The 13,258-nt window shown below is 37.4% G+C and overlaps 1 protein-coding gene across 2 annotated transcripts in view; it reads right to left on the reverse strand.

Moving 5' to 3' along the window:
• Positions 1–13,258, reverse strand: part of PRDM6 (PR/SET domain 6) — a 113,670-nt gene that overhangs the window by 53,840 nt on the left and 46,572 nt on the right. The gene's annotated exons all lie outside the window — the stretch shown is intronic.

The following is a 13,258-nucleotide window of genomic DNA, read 5'->3' on the forward strand; positions in this document are numbered from 1 at the left end:
AAATGAAGTTACACATGCAATCACAGAGACAGACCCACAGGATTAAAAGGAAGCAGCCTTCACACTCTCTGATCTTGGGTCCTTTGACCAGACCACACTGCCTGAAGTGAGTCATAAATTAACATTTTTATAAATCCTGTAATTATCTTATGAATAGCACAATTATATGTTGCTGGTATTAAAAGCATTAAGTTGTTAAAGGTAAACATTTTAAAGTATACCACTGTTTTTGTAACCCTGTTTCAGCATTTTTTCATTTTTCCATATATCAAGGACCTCAGAAAAATGGAAGTAGCCCATGTCTGTTAAGCCTTCTTTGCTGCTGCTGCTGCTAAGTCGCTTCAGTCGTGTCCGACTCTGTGCGACCCCACAGACAGCAGCCCACCAGGCTCCCCCGTCCCTGGGATTTTCCAGGCAAGAACACTGGAGTGGGTTGCCATTTCCTTCTCCATTGCATGAAAGTGAAAAGTGAAAGTGAAGCCACTCAGTCGTGTCCGACTCCTAGCGACCCCATGGACTGCAGCCCACCAGGCTCCTCTGTCCATGGGATTTTCCAGGCAAGAGTACTGGAGTGGGGTGCCATTGCCTTCTCCGAAGCCTTCTTTAGGGCTTGTTAATAAAGCTCCTTTTACACAGTTGGGTCAAAGGACTGGCAAGCTTGGAGCCGGCACTGAGGTTCGCTGCCTTCCCCCCAGAGACAGTCCTGTGTTCCTGGTAAGGCAGTCAAGTCCTTAAGGCAGGACTCCCCGGAAATCCAACCAAGAGATGGAGTAAACCTGGACGTCTAGGGCCCCAGGTTTGCAAATCCTCTGGCTAGTGGGGGTGTGACATATGTCAACACCCAAAGCAAAGCAACCACCTAATTATCACACTGTTAGAACACGCACATTTCGTTTTAGACAAGACTCGGGATTCCTTTCTTTCCACAGGAAGCATCTGTGAGCTGAAAGGAAAGAACGGAAAGAGATCTTTCACACCAGGGTGCATAGTGAAGTTCCAGGCAAGGCTACAAACACCTTGAATCTCAAGAAAATGATGGATGAGCATGTGAGTAATCTTCTGGGAAGAAAGTCTGCAGATTTACTGGAGTCTCAAATGGGGTGTGTTTACACACACACACACACACACACACACGGAACTACTGCCAGAATTCTATACATTCAGATAGGAGAGTACTGAATGAAGAAAAGATGAGACCCATCTGTGGATGATGAGCTAGAATCCTTGAGGTGTTTTATATACTTCTGTTGAGGTTCTCTTTAAAGACTGATAGGCTTCTCTGGGTCTCTGAATTATCTGATCTCATTCTTATTTCCTCTTCTCTGAAACCAAGGACCCTGAGTTTCCTGTGACCCCTTTACGGGACTTTGATTTTATATTTGATTGCAACTGTGTTTTGTTGTATTGGTTTTGCCTATATCTCTGATCACATTTTCATGACCACTAGAAAAGTAAACTGGAATAGTAAACCTTCAGTTTGTTTATTTCATAAGACAGATATTTTTAGCTTAGAGATTATGTGGGCCAGATTACATTGGATAGCTGAGTGTTTCAGTTCGGTGGACATAAACATTCTGGATTTAGTGAGTCAATGGTTATTAATACTCTAAAGTGTTTCTTTTCAGCTTTGATCAAACCCTGATGCCACCATTTTTTACTACTAAAAGGAAAGTATACTGTCACACTAAATCAACTCACCAGGTAGAACCACTTGCTTTGTAAATGGTAACGTTTTTATAAATTAAGGCATTATTTACTTTCTTCAGGCATATGCCTTCGTATCTCCTAATTAACTCATTGGCACATGAGCTACAAAATAGGAATCCTGGATTCTAACTCTGCTTAGCCAGTACTAACTCTGTGATGTAGATAAGTCACTTAACCTGACTTCATAAGTTCTACAACGTGAAGTATGGATGTTAAATTAGATAATTTGGGGATCCTCCAGATCAACTTCTATGACCCTATGAATTGATGACTATGTAAACATGTTTTAAATATAAAAACTTGGTTGCTGGAACCTAGAAGGATAAAAGCCATAACAACAGTTTTGAGTACCTATAAAAATATTCTGATATCCAATTACAGGGTGGGGGGGACATGCTTAGAATAACAACTATAAGTCACATACTTTTTCATTAGATCTGTACAAATTCAATTACAAATCTGTACAAATTCATCTGTACAAATTCATACCTACCAAGCTGCAGAACAGACCTAAGTCAAGAATAAACTCTTCAACAGTTAATATATTTTTAAACAGCATGTAATTGAAAGTGAATTCAATTATGTAGATATGTAATGGTTACATTCAGATTTCAATGAAAAGGAGACACAGTCATGGAAGATAATCAGACAGACTGGGTCTGAGTCTTGGATTCAGCGATTAGGAGCTGTGTAATCATCCTACGCAAAACACGTCTCTCATTTGTAAGATGAGGAAGATGTGAATGCAACTGCAAAAGGGTTTTGTGAGGATGAAATGAGATGATTCATGTAAGTGCATGAATCATCGCAAGTGCTCAATAAATAGCATCACTGCTGCTATGCTTTGCTCAGTAGTGTCCGATTCTTTGCAACCCCATGGACTATTAGCCCACCAGGCTCCTCTGTCATGGAATGTTCCAGGCAAGAATACTGGGACGGGTTGCCACGCCCTCCTTGAGAGGATCTTCCCAACCCAGAGATCGAACCAGCTTCTTTTGTGTCTCCTTCATTGGCAGGCGGATTCTTTACCACTGCGCCACTAGGAAAACCCTAAATGTTAATAGCGCCATTATTGTTGCTTTTTAACTGATGGGTTTAAGTTTTCCTTTCCAAACAAATTTCCCTCTACTTTAGTATTGCTGAAAAACTAATTACAGAAGAAAATGATAAAGAATTTTCAACTCCAGGGTGTTTCAGTATTCAATGGAATTGGGCAGAGCAGGAATAAAATCTCAGCTGTGTGACTCTGAACTGTGGGTACCTCTGAGCAAACTGCTTAATATTCCCACGTTCATTGTTTCATGTGTAAGAAGAGAATAACACCCTGTGCTAGGATTGAGAAAAATAAGGCATAAAACAAGAGCTGAGAATAGTGTCGGACATGCAGCTACAAAAGATAACTATTAGAAAAATTAAACTTTCTTTTTCTGTAGTTCAGTGGCCCCGTAATCTTAAATACAAAGAACACCAAAGAAGAACTAATTCTGAAAATCCTCTATATAACTATTTTTAATCAAAAACATAAATGCCAAAGTACTCAATGTTTAAAATATTAACTGAGGCACATTTCAACTTGAAAATATATTTCCACATCATTTCATTTTTATCTCATTTTACTGAACCACATTATATTTTATGTTAAAATAATAGTTTAAAGGGGGAAAATACTACTACTACTATATCCTCAAAAGAATCAGAATTTGATATATTTATTTTACAGAACAATTCTGAGCTTGGGATATAATTACTCAAAACTGGCTTATAAAACCAAGGAAGTATAATCACAAGAAGAGTCACAGACTTTATTTTTTTCTCTATCTAAATAGAAATATTTAGTTTCCATAATTACCCTTGTAACAACTACCATATTAACCCTAAAAAAAAAAATTGACTTCATTTGAAAAAAAATTTAACATTAGAATCTGCGGTTCAATTTAAAGGGGGAAGGAATGCAACTGATGAAATAATTGTTCAATAAAAACATTAGAAACAATAATACCTATAACTATAATTTATTTAATAATTAACAAATTGATCAGTAAACCATTTATAAACCAGACTCCCAGCAAGAGTAAATATATATAACAATTTCACACACCAGAGGGAAGACTGAAGACAAAGATTCTCTCATTCATAACTCCTGCTTCTGACCTTTGCTTTCCTTAGAAAGCAAAATTAAATAATCTTACCAAGATATGTGTCATTATTTAAGACTCTTTTCTATAAACCATCTTTACATTTCTCTTGTCATAAATTCAACACACATCGTATTCTAAATGGCATAATTAAAATTCAACACATGTATATTTTTCCTTTAAGTTGAATAATTTTGTCCTGCTTAGAAACTGCATAAATCTTGACTAGTCTGTACATTTTTGCTTTCAAGGATGTAATGTGACCATTGAAGCTGTTACATCATGTCAATAAATTTCAAAGATGGTATTAATATAAAAACTATATCACATAACCCTAAAAATTTAATATAGCTGCCATGGCAATAACCAGATCATTTTTCCAAACAAATATATATTCCATCATGTCATTTTGAACTTTTTCTGACCTATTTTTTAAGAAAGAAATCTACAATTGAGACCAAATGTTTTGTGAAAGAAAATACAGGCAAGCCGATTTGGCCAAGCAGAGATAATTTTACATGTAAGGTGTTCTTATATCTTAGAACTTAATCCATTTTTTTCATAAGCATGAAAATTATAATTATGATCTGAAATTTTGACGTCACTTAATTGCCAACGAAGGTCCGTCTAGTCAAGGCTATGGTTTCTTCAGTGGTCATGTATGGATGTGAGAGTTGGACTGTGAAGAAAGCCGAGGGCCGAAGAATTGATGCTTTTGAACTGTGGTGTTGGAGAAGACTCTTGAGAGTCCCTTGGACTGCAAGGAGATCCAACCAGTCCATTCTGAAGGAGATCAGCCCTGGGATTTCTTTGGAAGGAATGATGCTAAAGCTGAAACTCCAGTACTTTGGCCACCTCATGCGAAGAGCTGACTCATTGGAAAAGACTCTAATGCTGGGAGGGATTGGGGGCAGGAGGAGAAGGGGACGACAGAGGATGAGATAGCTGGATGGCATCACTGACTCGATGGACATAAGTTTGAGTGAACTCCGGGAGATGGTGATAGACAGGGAGGCCTGGTGTGCTGCGATTCACGGGGTCGCAGAGTCAGACACGACTGAGCGGCTGAACTGAACTGAACTGAGGAAATCTATGAGCTTACAACTGTACTTAGGATATGTTTTGAACAGCTTGATATAAACTGTGACTACCAATTACACAGCTCTTTTATTTAAAAAAAAAAATCAAATGCAGGGATCACTGCTGTTTGAAATAAAGGGTACAATTCTGTCAGCATCTTTTCACAAACAAATTACAAAAACATGTACATCAAATAGAGGCCATTCCTGAAGCATCTTTTTTGCCACCCATCCTTCCCCATTCGTTCCAGGTCATCCTCCCCCATTACTCAGCCCAGTCCTCGTGCTCTTCTCTCTCTTAATTTAGTTCAACTCACTGAGCAAGGGGTTTCAGAATCTCTGCACTCTTTCAATCCAACTTTGACCGTGGAATAAACCCAAAGTCCCTCAATTTCCACATTTTAAACATTGGTTGGATCAGTCAATGGAATCAAAACAGTAGACACAGTGACTTTATAGAAATAAGTCACTAGAGTCAACACTGAGGGAAGCCTATGTCCGCAAGGATGGGCTCAGCATATACCAGTAAGGAAATGACTCTCCAAAGACCTTTTCAAGAATGGAAAGGACCCCATGGCCCACACTGTCCTGTATCCTCCTCTCTCTCAAGATCACCATCCCAAACTATGCACAAAAGAAATTACTCCAAAATGGATGCTAATTTTAACACCGCAGCAAAACCTGACTTTCACTATATATAATCTCTAAATGATTGGCTGTGTTTCTGAATCATCCGTATGAGGAGATTAGCTCACGGATCACCTAAAAAAGAATTGGCTTTCAGAATCTACCAAGATTCCAAGTTATGCTTTAAAGCTGATTTAAACCAGACTAGCTCCCTAGTTGGAAAGATAATAAGAAACTTCCCCATTTTTTGGTCACAGAACTGCCTTTTTAATATTAAAATTTCATTCATTTAACAAATGACCAAGTATACTTTCATGGAGAGAGAGAGAGAGAGAGAGAGATGGTGCTTAACAAAGGTGGGTGAAGCATCATGGATGGACCCAGAGATTGTCATACTGAGGAAGCCAGACAAAGAAAGAGAAATATTGCATGATTACACTTATATACAAAATCTTTTTTTAAAAATTACACAAATCAACTTATTTACAAAACAGATTCACAGACTTAGAAAACAAATTTATGGTTACCAGGAGGAAAGGCTGGTGGGGAGGGATGGTTAGGGTGTTGGGATGGGTATGTACACGCTGCTATATTTAAAATAGATAACCAACAAGGACTTACTATATGGCACATAGAATTCTGCTCACTATTGAAACAATCTAAACAGGAAAAGAATTTGAAAAAGAATGCGGATGCTGCTGCTAAGTCGCTTCAGTCGTGTCGGACTCTGTGCGACCCCATAGACGGCAGCCCACCAGGCAGCTCCTCCGTCCCTGGGATTCTCCAGGCAAGAACACTGGAGTGGGTTGCCATTTCCTTCTCAGATACGTGTATAACTGAATCACTCTGCTGTACAGCCAAAACTATGAAAACATTGTTAATCACCATACTTCAATATAAAATAAAAAGTAAAAAAAAAAAAAAAAAGAAAAACAAGGGTGGATAAGGGACCTGTCATTCCTCTCCATGAGTTTGACTGACATTTCCAAGGGCTTCCCTCCATGCTTTCAAAAAGCATCAACAAACAGCACAAACAACTGAAACGAAACCAAGCATTTGTTGCCTAATATGCCCAAATCCTGAACATTCTACTTCTGTCTGCTTTGTTTTAAAAAATGTGATAAATAAATAACTGAATTTATAAGAGTTACGGGTGATTTTGTTTGACTAGTAAAAACTTTACTAGTTTTCCTTAGAATGTTCGACTTCAGCAGAGCCCTAAAGGTTAACCTGAACGAAACAAATTCAAAGTACTCATACCATTGCAAAACTACAGTTACTGTGTGAGAGAGGGTTTACCTGTGTGTCCACACAGCCACAGAGAAGAGATGATAAGGGTACGTCACAATCATGTGGAACATGAGTGGGTAAATGTACATCTGTGTGTAATAAGATAACCCTCTATCAGAACCATTCCTGACATTTGGGTTTTCATATCTGCCTTTTTCCTCTAAAGTGCATCTCACACTTCGCTCTGCTCAGTGCCACTGCCAATGACCACTGCTTCCCTTTGCACTTAGGATTCTAGAACAGGATGTCATTTGATTAACCAATATCCATTTATTCACTTTTTAACTTAGTAGAACAGGAAAAACTCCTCAGGTCTAAAAAAAAATCTCTTTGGGCATATACTCATGAATTAAAAAAAAAAATCTTAGATCATAGAAAACCATGTGAGCTGTCACAGAGTTCAGTGTCTGAAACTGATATGGAAAAGCAGGATTTCCCAGACCTCAGCTTGCACGTTGATGATTTTTGCTTTATCTTTACAATATCTATACCATTACCTACCTGATGTCCCATTTTAAAATGACTTTAATTCTATTTATTCATATTATTTAGCCTCAGTGTAAACAATACTATTTATAAAACTGTGGGTTTGTTTGTATATTACTGCTGTTACTACTTTAATACTACTAATCCTGTAACAACTGTAATACTATCTTAATACTACTAATATGGTAGTATTGAAAACATTTTTCTGTATACTGCCTAGAATTCTTTTTATCTACAACAACATGCTCACTTTGGCAAATATCAACTTTAGAAATAAGAACACAGCATTGGCTTCCAAGGTCAGCTCTGCCCTTGTGACTTGGGGCAAGCAACTGCAAATTCTACGGATCCCCTCTTTTGTTCAGTCATAAGTAAAACATTAGGGCAACCTCAAGGCTCTTCTAAATTCTAAAAGGTGATAATCACAGGACTCCTGGAATGATTTGCACCATCACTGAGCTCAAGAAAGCTAGAGGAGAACCAAATCCAGACCTCAGGCTTCTTGACTCCCAATTGAATGCACCTTCATCCTCATCCTACCTTGCAAACAAATTTGCAAGTGGCTTGGAAATGAGTGTATTGGGAAATGACAACAAACACCTACCTAGTGCCTACCTTGTGCCAAGGATGGTGCCATGGATGCACCATATATTATCTCACTTGATCCTCATAGCCATTCTTTAGCCCATTTCACAGATAGGAAACTGAGGCATGAAGAGATGAAGGAGGTGAGATAGCTGGGAATTGGAGCCCATGAGCCTGGCGGCAGTGTGGGCTTTTAGGTTCCCATGCACACTTTGCTGAGGATAACGTCAGAAGATGTAAGGAGAGCAGATAGGAGGGGCAGAGAGAGAATTTAAAAGTAATATGGAAAGCAATTAAATTAAAAAGTAACTGGAAAAGGTCAGTTTTCATTCCAATCCCAAAGAACGACAATGCCAAAGAATGCTCAAACTACCACACAATTGCACTCATCTCACATGCTAGCAAAGTAATACTCAAAGTTCTCCAGGACTTCAACAGTACATGAACTGTGAACTTCCAGATATTCAAGCTGGATTTAGAAAAGGCAGACTAACCAGAGATCAAATGGCCAAAATCCATTGAATCATAGAAAAACCAAGAGAGTTTCAGGAAAACACCTGCTTCTGTTTTATTGACTACGCCAAAGCCTTTGACTCTGTGGATCACAACAAATTGTGGAAAATTCTTGAAGAGATGGGAATACTAGACCACCTTACCTACCTCCTGAGAAATCTGTATGCAAGTCAAGAAGCAACAGTTAGAACTGGACATGGAAAAACAGACTGGTTCCAAATTGCGAAAGGAGTACGTCAAGGCTGTATATTGTAATCCTGCTTATTTAACCTGTATGCAGAGTACATCATGCAAAATGCTAGGCTGGATGAAGTACAAGCTGGAATCAAGACTGCCGGGAGAAATATCAATAACCTCAGACATGCAGATGACACCACTCTTATGACAGAGAGTGAAGAACTAAAGAGCCTCTTGATGAAAGTGAAAGAGGAGAATGAAAAAGTTGGCTTAAAAGTCAACATTCAAAAAACTAAGATCATAGCATCTGGTCCCATCACTTCATGGCAAATAGATGGGGAAACAATGGAAACTGTGAGAGACTTTATTTTGAGGGGCTCCAAAATCACTGCAGATGGTGACTGCAGCCATGAAATTAAGATACTTGCTGCTTGGAAGAAAAGCTGTGACCAACCTAGACAGCATATTAAAAAGCAGAGACATTACTTTGCCAACCAAGGTCCATCTAATCAAAGCCATGGTTTTTCCAGTAGTCATGTATGGATGTGAGAGTGGGAACATAAAGAAAGCTGAGTGCCAAAGAATTGATGTTTTTGCACTGTGGTGTTGGAGAAGACTCTTGAGAGTCTCTTGGACTGCAAGATCCAACCAGTCCATCCTAAAGGAAATCAGTCCTGAATATTCATTGAAGAACTGATGCTGAAGCTGAAACTCCAATACTTTGGCCACCTGATGCGAAGAACTGACTCCTTGGAAAAGACCCTGATGCTAGGAAAGATCGAAGACAGGAGGAGAAGGGGATGACAGAGAAAGAGATGGTTAGATGGCATCACTGACTGGATGGACATGAGTTTGAGCAAACCAGGGAGTAGGTGATGGACAAGAAAGCCTGGTGGGCTGCAAAGAGTTGAACACGACTGAGCCACCAAACTGAACTGAATGGAAAGCGAACAACAGTTGGAAAATGAAAAGGAAACTGAAAAGAAATACACTGCAAAATGTATTATTTACACTAAATTTAGCTTAAATGACATCAGTAATATTAAATCTTTCAATAGTACTACAATCAATTGAAAAAAAGAAAAAACCCAAATAATCCATACCCAATCTCTGTCTGCCCTGCCCCCTAAAGGATTCTTATTAAAAAGAAAGACTGTGGTTGAAATATTCCAAAGTAGAGTCAAATGCGCAGCCTCTTTGATTTACTGGCTATTTAAAATAGTTTGCAGTTAGGTTATTTTTTTTTTCTTTTTACATGTTCATTTTTTCTACAGAAGAACAGAAAATAATAACTTTCGGAAACACTTTGACTGGCCTCTTGGGTATCTACTTCGTGAAACAGTCTACTGTATTAGGCGAACAATGTTGTATATTTCACTGTCATTCCTGGCCAACACGAACCCTATAAACACATTACAACAATTAGAGCAGAAATAAAATAGAAGTGGTTCATTTAAGGCCTGCTTAGTTCACATTACACTATGCGACGTGCCAAGGAATACATTCAGAGTTGTAGTCATACGATCACTGCCTTAAAACTTAAAAGGAATGATTTCCAAAAGGAGATAAAGGTCTGACTTCAGAGTATGAAGAGACTGAAAACACAGCCTTATAATTTAACTCTTCCCCAAAATTTTTCACAAGAAACCTGGCTGCTATCACATCACAGAGACCTCTAAAAACCATGAATGTACGCAGAACAGTGAGACTTGGCCCAACAAGGAAGTTTCGTTTTTATTGTAAGATTTTAGACTATCTGCAATTTAATTTTAATACTTTAATTTCCTTCACTTAGTGAGAGTGAAAAAGTAATTTTAAAAAATTGAAAAAAAAAATATCCCAGGGCAATGTGACAGTTAAAAAAAAAAAAAAAAACAAAACTCAAAAATAATTATGTTGAACTTTGTTGCCCAAATGGATTGGTCTGGTTATTACAATATTTGTGTAACATGGATAAATATGTGTGTGTATGTGTGTGTGTTGTGGGGTGATGGTGCATGAATAGATTCTAAGGAATTTAGAAATTCATCCAAAACCCAGCAGTTTGAGATGACTTAATGAGTTTGATAATAGGATACAGAAACTTTAATTCTTAAATCATTTGTTTTATTTCAAAGCAGTCAGAGGTGATTAATCAATTTTAGTAATAGTTTAGTGGCTTAGATGTATAGTTCCTGGGGCTCTGAGCTAGGGAGATGAGGTTGGTTTGGGGTAATGCTGCATTACCAACATCCTTTCTATAGCAACCATTCAAGGATACACCTTAAAGTTTTATTAAATCCACAGGTCTTTAATGCAAAGCTGACATACAGCTGTCAGATATGAACACAGAGCGGAGCCACATCATTGGAGAAACTCTTGCATTCACTCTTGGAGCCAGGGATGGCTTTCCGGTTTGGTTTGTTTTGTTCGGGCGAATGGCCTTAGCTTTTTCAGCATGGAGAGTTTCACAATCACACACTGCCTTCAAGATGTTCTACGAACACTTTATCTAAACTGCTGACTTCTATCCCGTCTTCTGTTAGGATGAGTAAATGTTTTCAATGCTTACAGTTTCATCCAAGTTCATCCAGCATCACTGTGCATTTGTGCAGAACTTTATTGTTTTCAAAAAACTCTCATACATTTTACCTCACTATGGTTTCCAGCCTGTATAAACCATTCAATAATTGCTACCTCTGGGATGCCCATGATCTTTTAAATCAAGACAACCATACAGATTTGTTTTCAGTCACAGTTTCTAATTACTTAAGGAGAACAGGAATTGATGAGCCTTGCTGAAAGAATATTCCGGCTTTTTTCATGCATTTATTTGGTATGATCTGGGTGTCCTCAAATCCTGCAGAGGTTGAATGTGTCAACCACTGCAGGTTGAATGTCCCAGCACTTGTGATCAGTTTCTTAAAACCCTGACATCTTTTCAAACGTTCTATTGTACATCTCCACGTGCTAAACAGTAACTGGAGATGAACCAACCTATTGAAATGTACTCAGATAATTAATTCTTGGGAGCTAAACCATACGACTGTTCTGCAGAAATCCTAACTGAAAATGATTGGTGGAGATGTGAGGTTAGTAATGTTTATGTCTGTTTACAGTTATTCTGGCTTAATTTCATTTAATGAATCCATTTCATGACAAACACAAACAGGTTCAGGTCCTTTCAAAACATAAATTAAAACATGCCCATAAATTACTTTTTATATGCTACTATAATTTAAAATACATGAAAATTAAAAACCTTTCTAAAGAGATGGAGGAGAGCAAACATCTATCTCTTTATACCAAATTCATATTTTATTAACAGACTGTACCAACCCTCCTCATTAAAGTAAGTTTAACATATTACTTTGAAATTAACATGTATAATTTTTTCCCAAGTTTCTTCTAGATGCTACTTTGAAGTATCAAAATAAAGACCTCTTTAAAAACTTAACTGATTTTGAATGCATCCACATTCTTTTTGGTGTTACATTTTAGAGCTAGTATTTCCCATAACTAAGGCCATTACAACTACTAATAAAAAGTAAAAAGATTTTAACAAATGCAGTGATAAAATCACGCTAGGAAAAACATTATGTAAATCTCACATTTATTTTTTAGAGACATTCTGAGTTTTCTACAAGAAGATAACAACTACAACTTGGCTGACAATGAGAGAAAGATCTTTGTGAAAAGACAAAGTGATTTTGAATTGCTGAAACTATTTATACAGAAGTAACCCAAAAATTTGTAAAGTGATCCTTAACTGGCTTGATTAAAAGAGGGTAATTAATAAATGACAAGACAGAATGAAAAGTTCATTGTGGCATTTGATAAACCACCCAAGAAGTTAAATCAATATTTTTCTGTTTAATTTCACTATTTGTTTTCCATTTGAGCCGCCCATTTTTTTTAACATGCTACAGAAGGAAGAGAAACTTTCCCTTTTATTTTTTTGATTGGTAAACATCACAGATTTTTGTTTCAAGTCAATTGAACTTTTTTAAGATGGTGTTTGCCTGTGCTGTCACCCTTCTGGTGAAGCCATTATTCCATCAAAACTCTTTAAATCGCCCCCCTTTCTTAGCCACTTTGACAGGAACACCATAACAGTTCACATCACCCTTGACCTTCAGGGTGTATATCATCTTGTCAACATATAAACAAACACATTATTGGTTGTGTTTTAATAGATTTTGTAAATATCAAGATCCAATTTATCAAAAGGTTCACCTTATGTGACAGCTCTTAAGTTCTGGGTTGTATTTGCAATGCTAATTATGACTTTTAATGAAAAAAGATATTTTGGTTGTGTCTTGTTCTTTTGTCCTTTTCTTTAAAAGGTGTAATATGCTATCAGAACTTTTTTTTTTTTTTTCCTTTTCTATGATGGAAGCTCTGACTCTGATTCTATTTTAAAAGGAGAAAACTACCAGTACTATCAGAGGTGGTTATTTCTCTCAGTTATAGGAGAAACTTACATGTTTGAACAGGGAGAATGTATATGAGATTCCTACTTTTTCTTTAGTTTGGCAAAATGCATAACCTATGATTATAAAAATACTTCTTTTTAAATGGAAAAGTGGATTATGGCAAAGGTAATTAACACGATTTCTGCTATCAAGTCATTACTTTCTTTTTACTTTCATATATATAGCCATCTCATACTAGTGTCGT

Source organism: Bos mutus, chromosome 7 (assembly GCF_027580195.1).
Source record: "Bos mutus isolate GX-2022 chromosome 7, NWIPB_WYAK_1.1, whole genome shotgun sequence".
NCBI lineage: Eukaryota > Metazoa > Chordata > Mammalia > Artiodactyla > Bovidae > Bos > Bos mutus.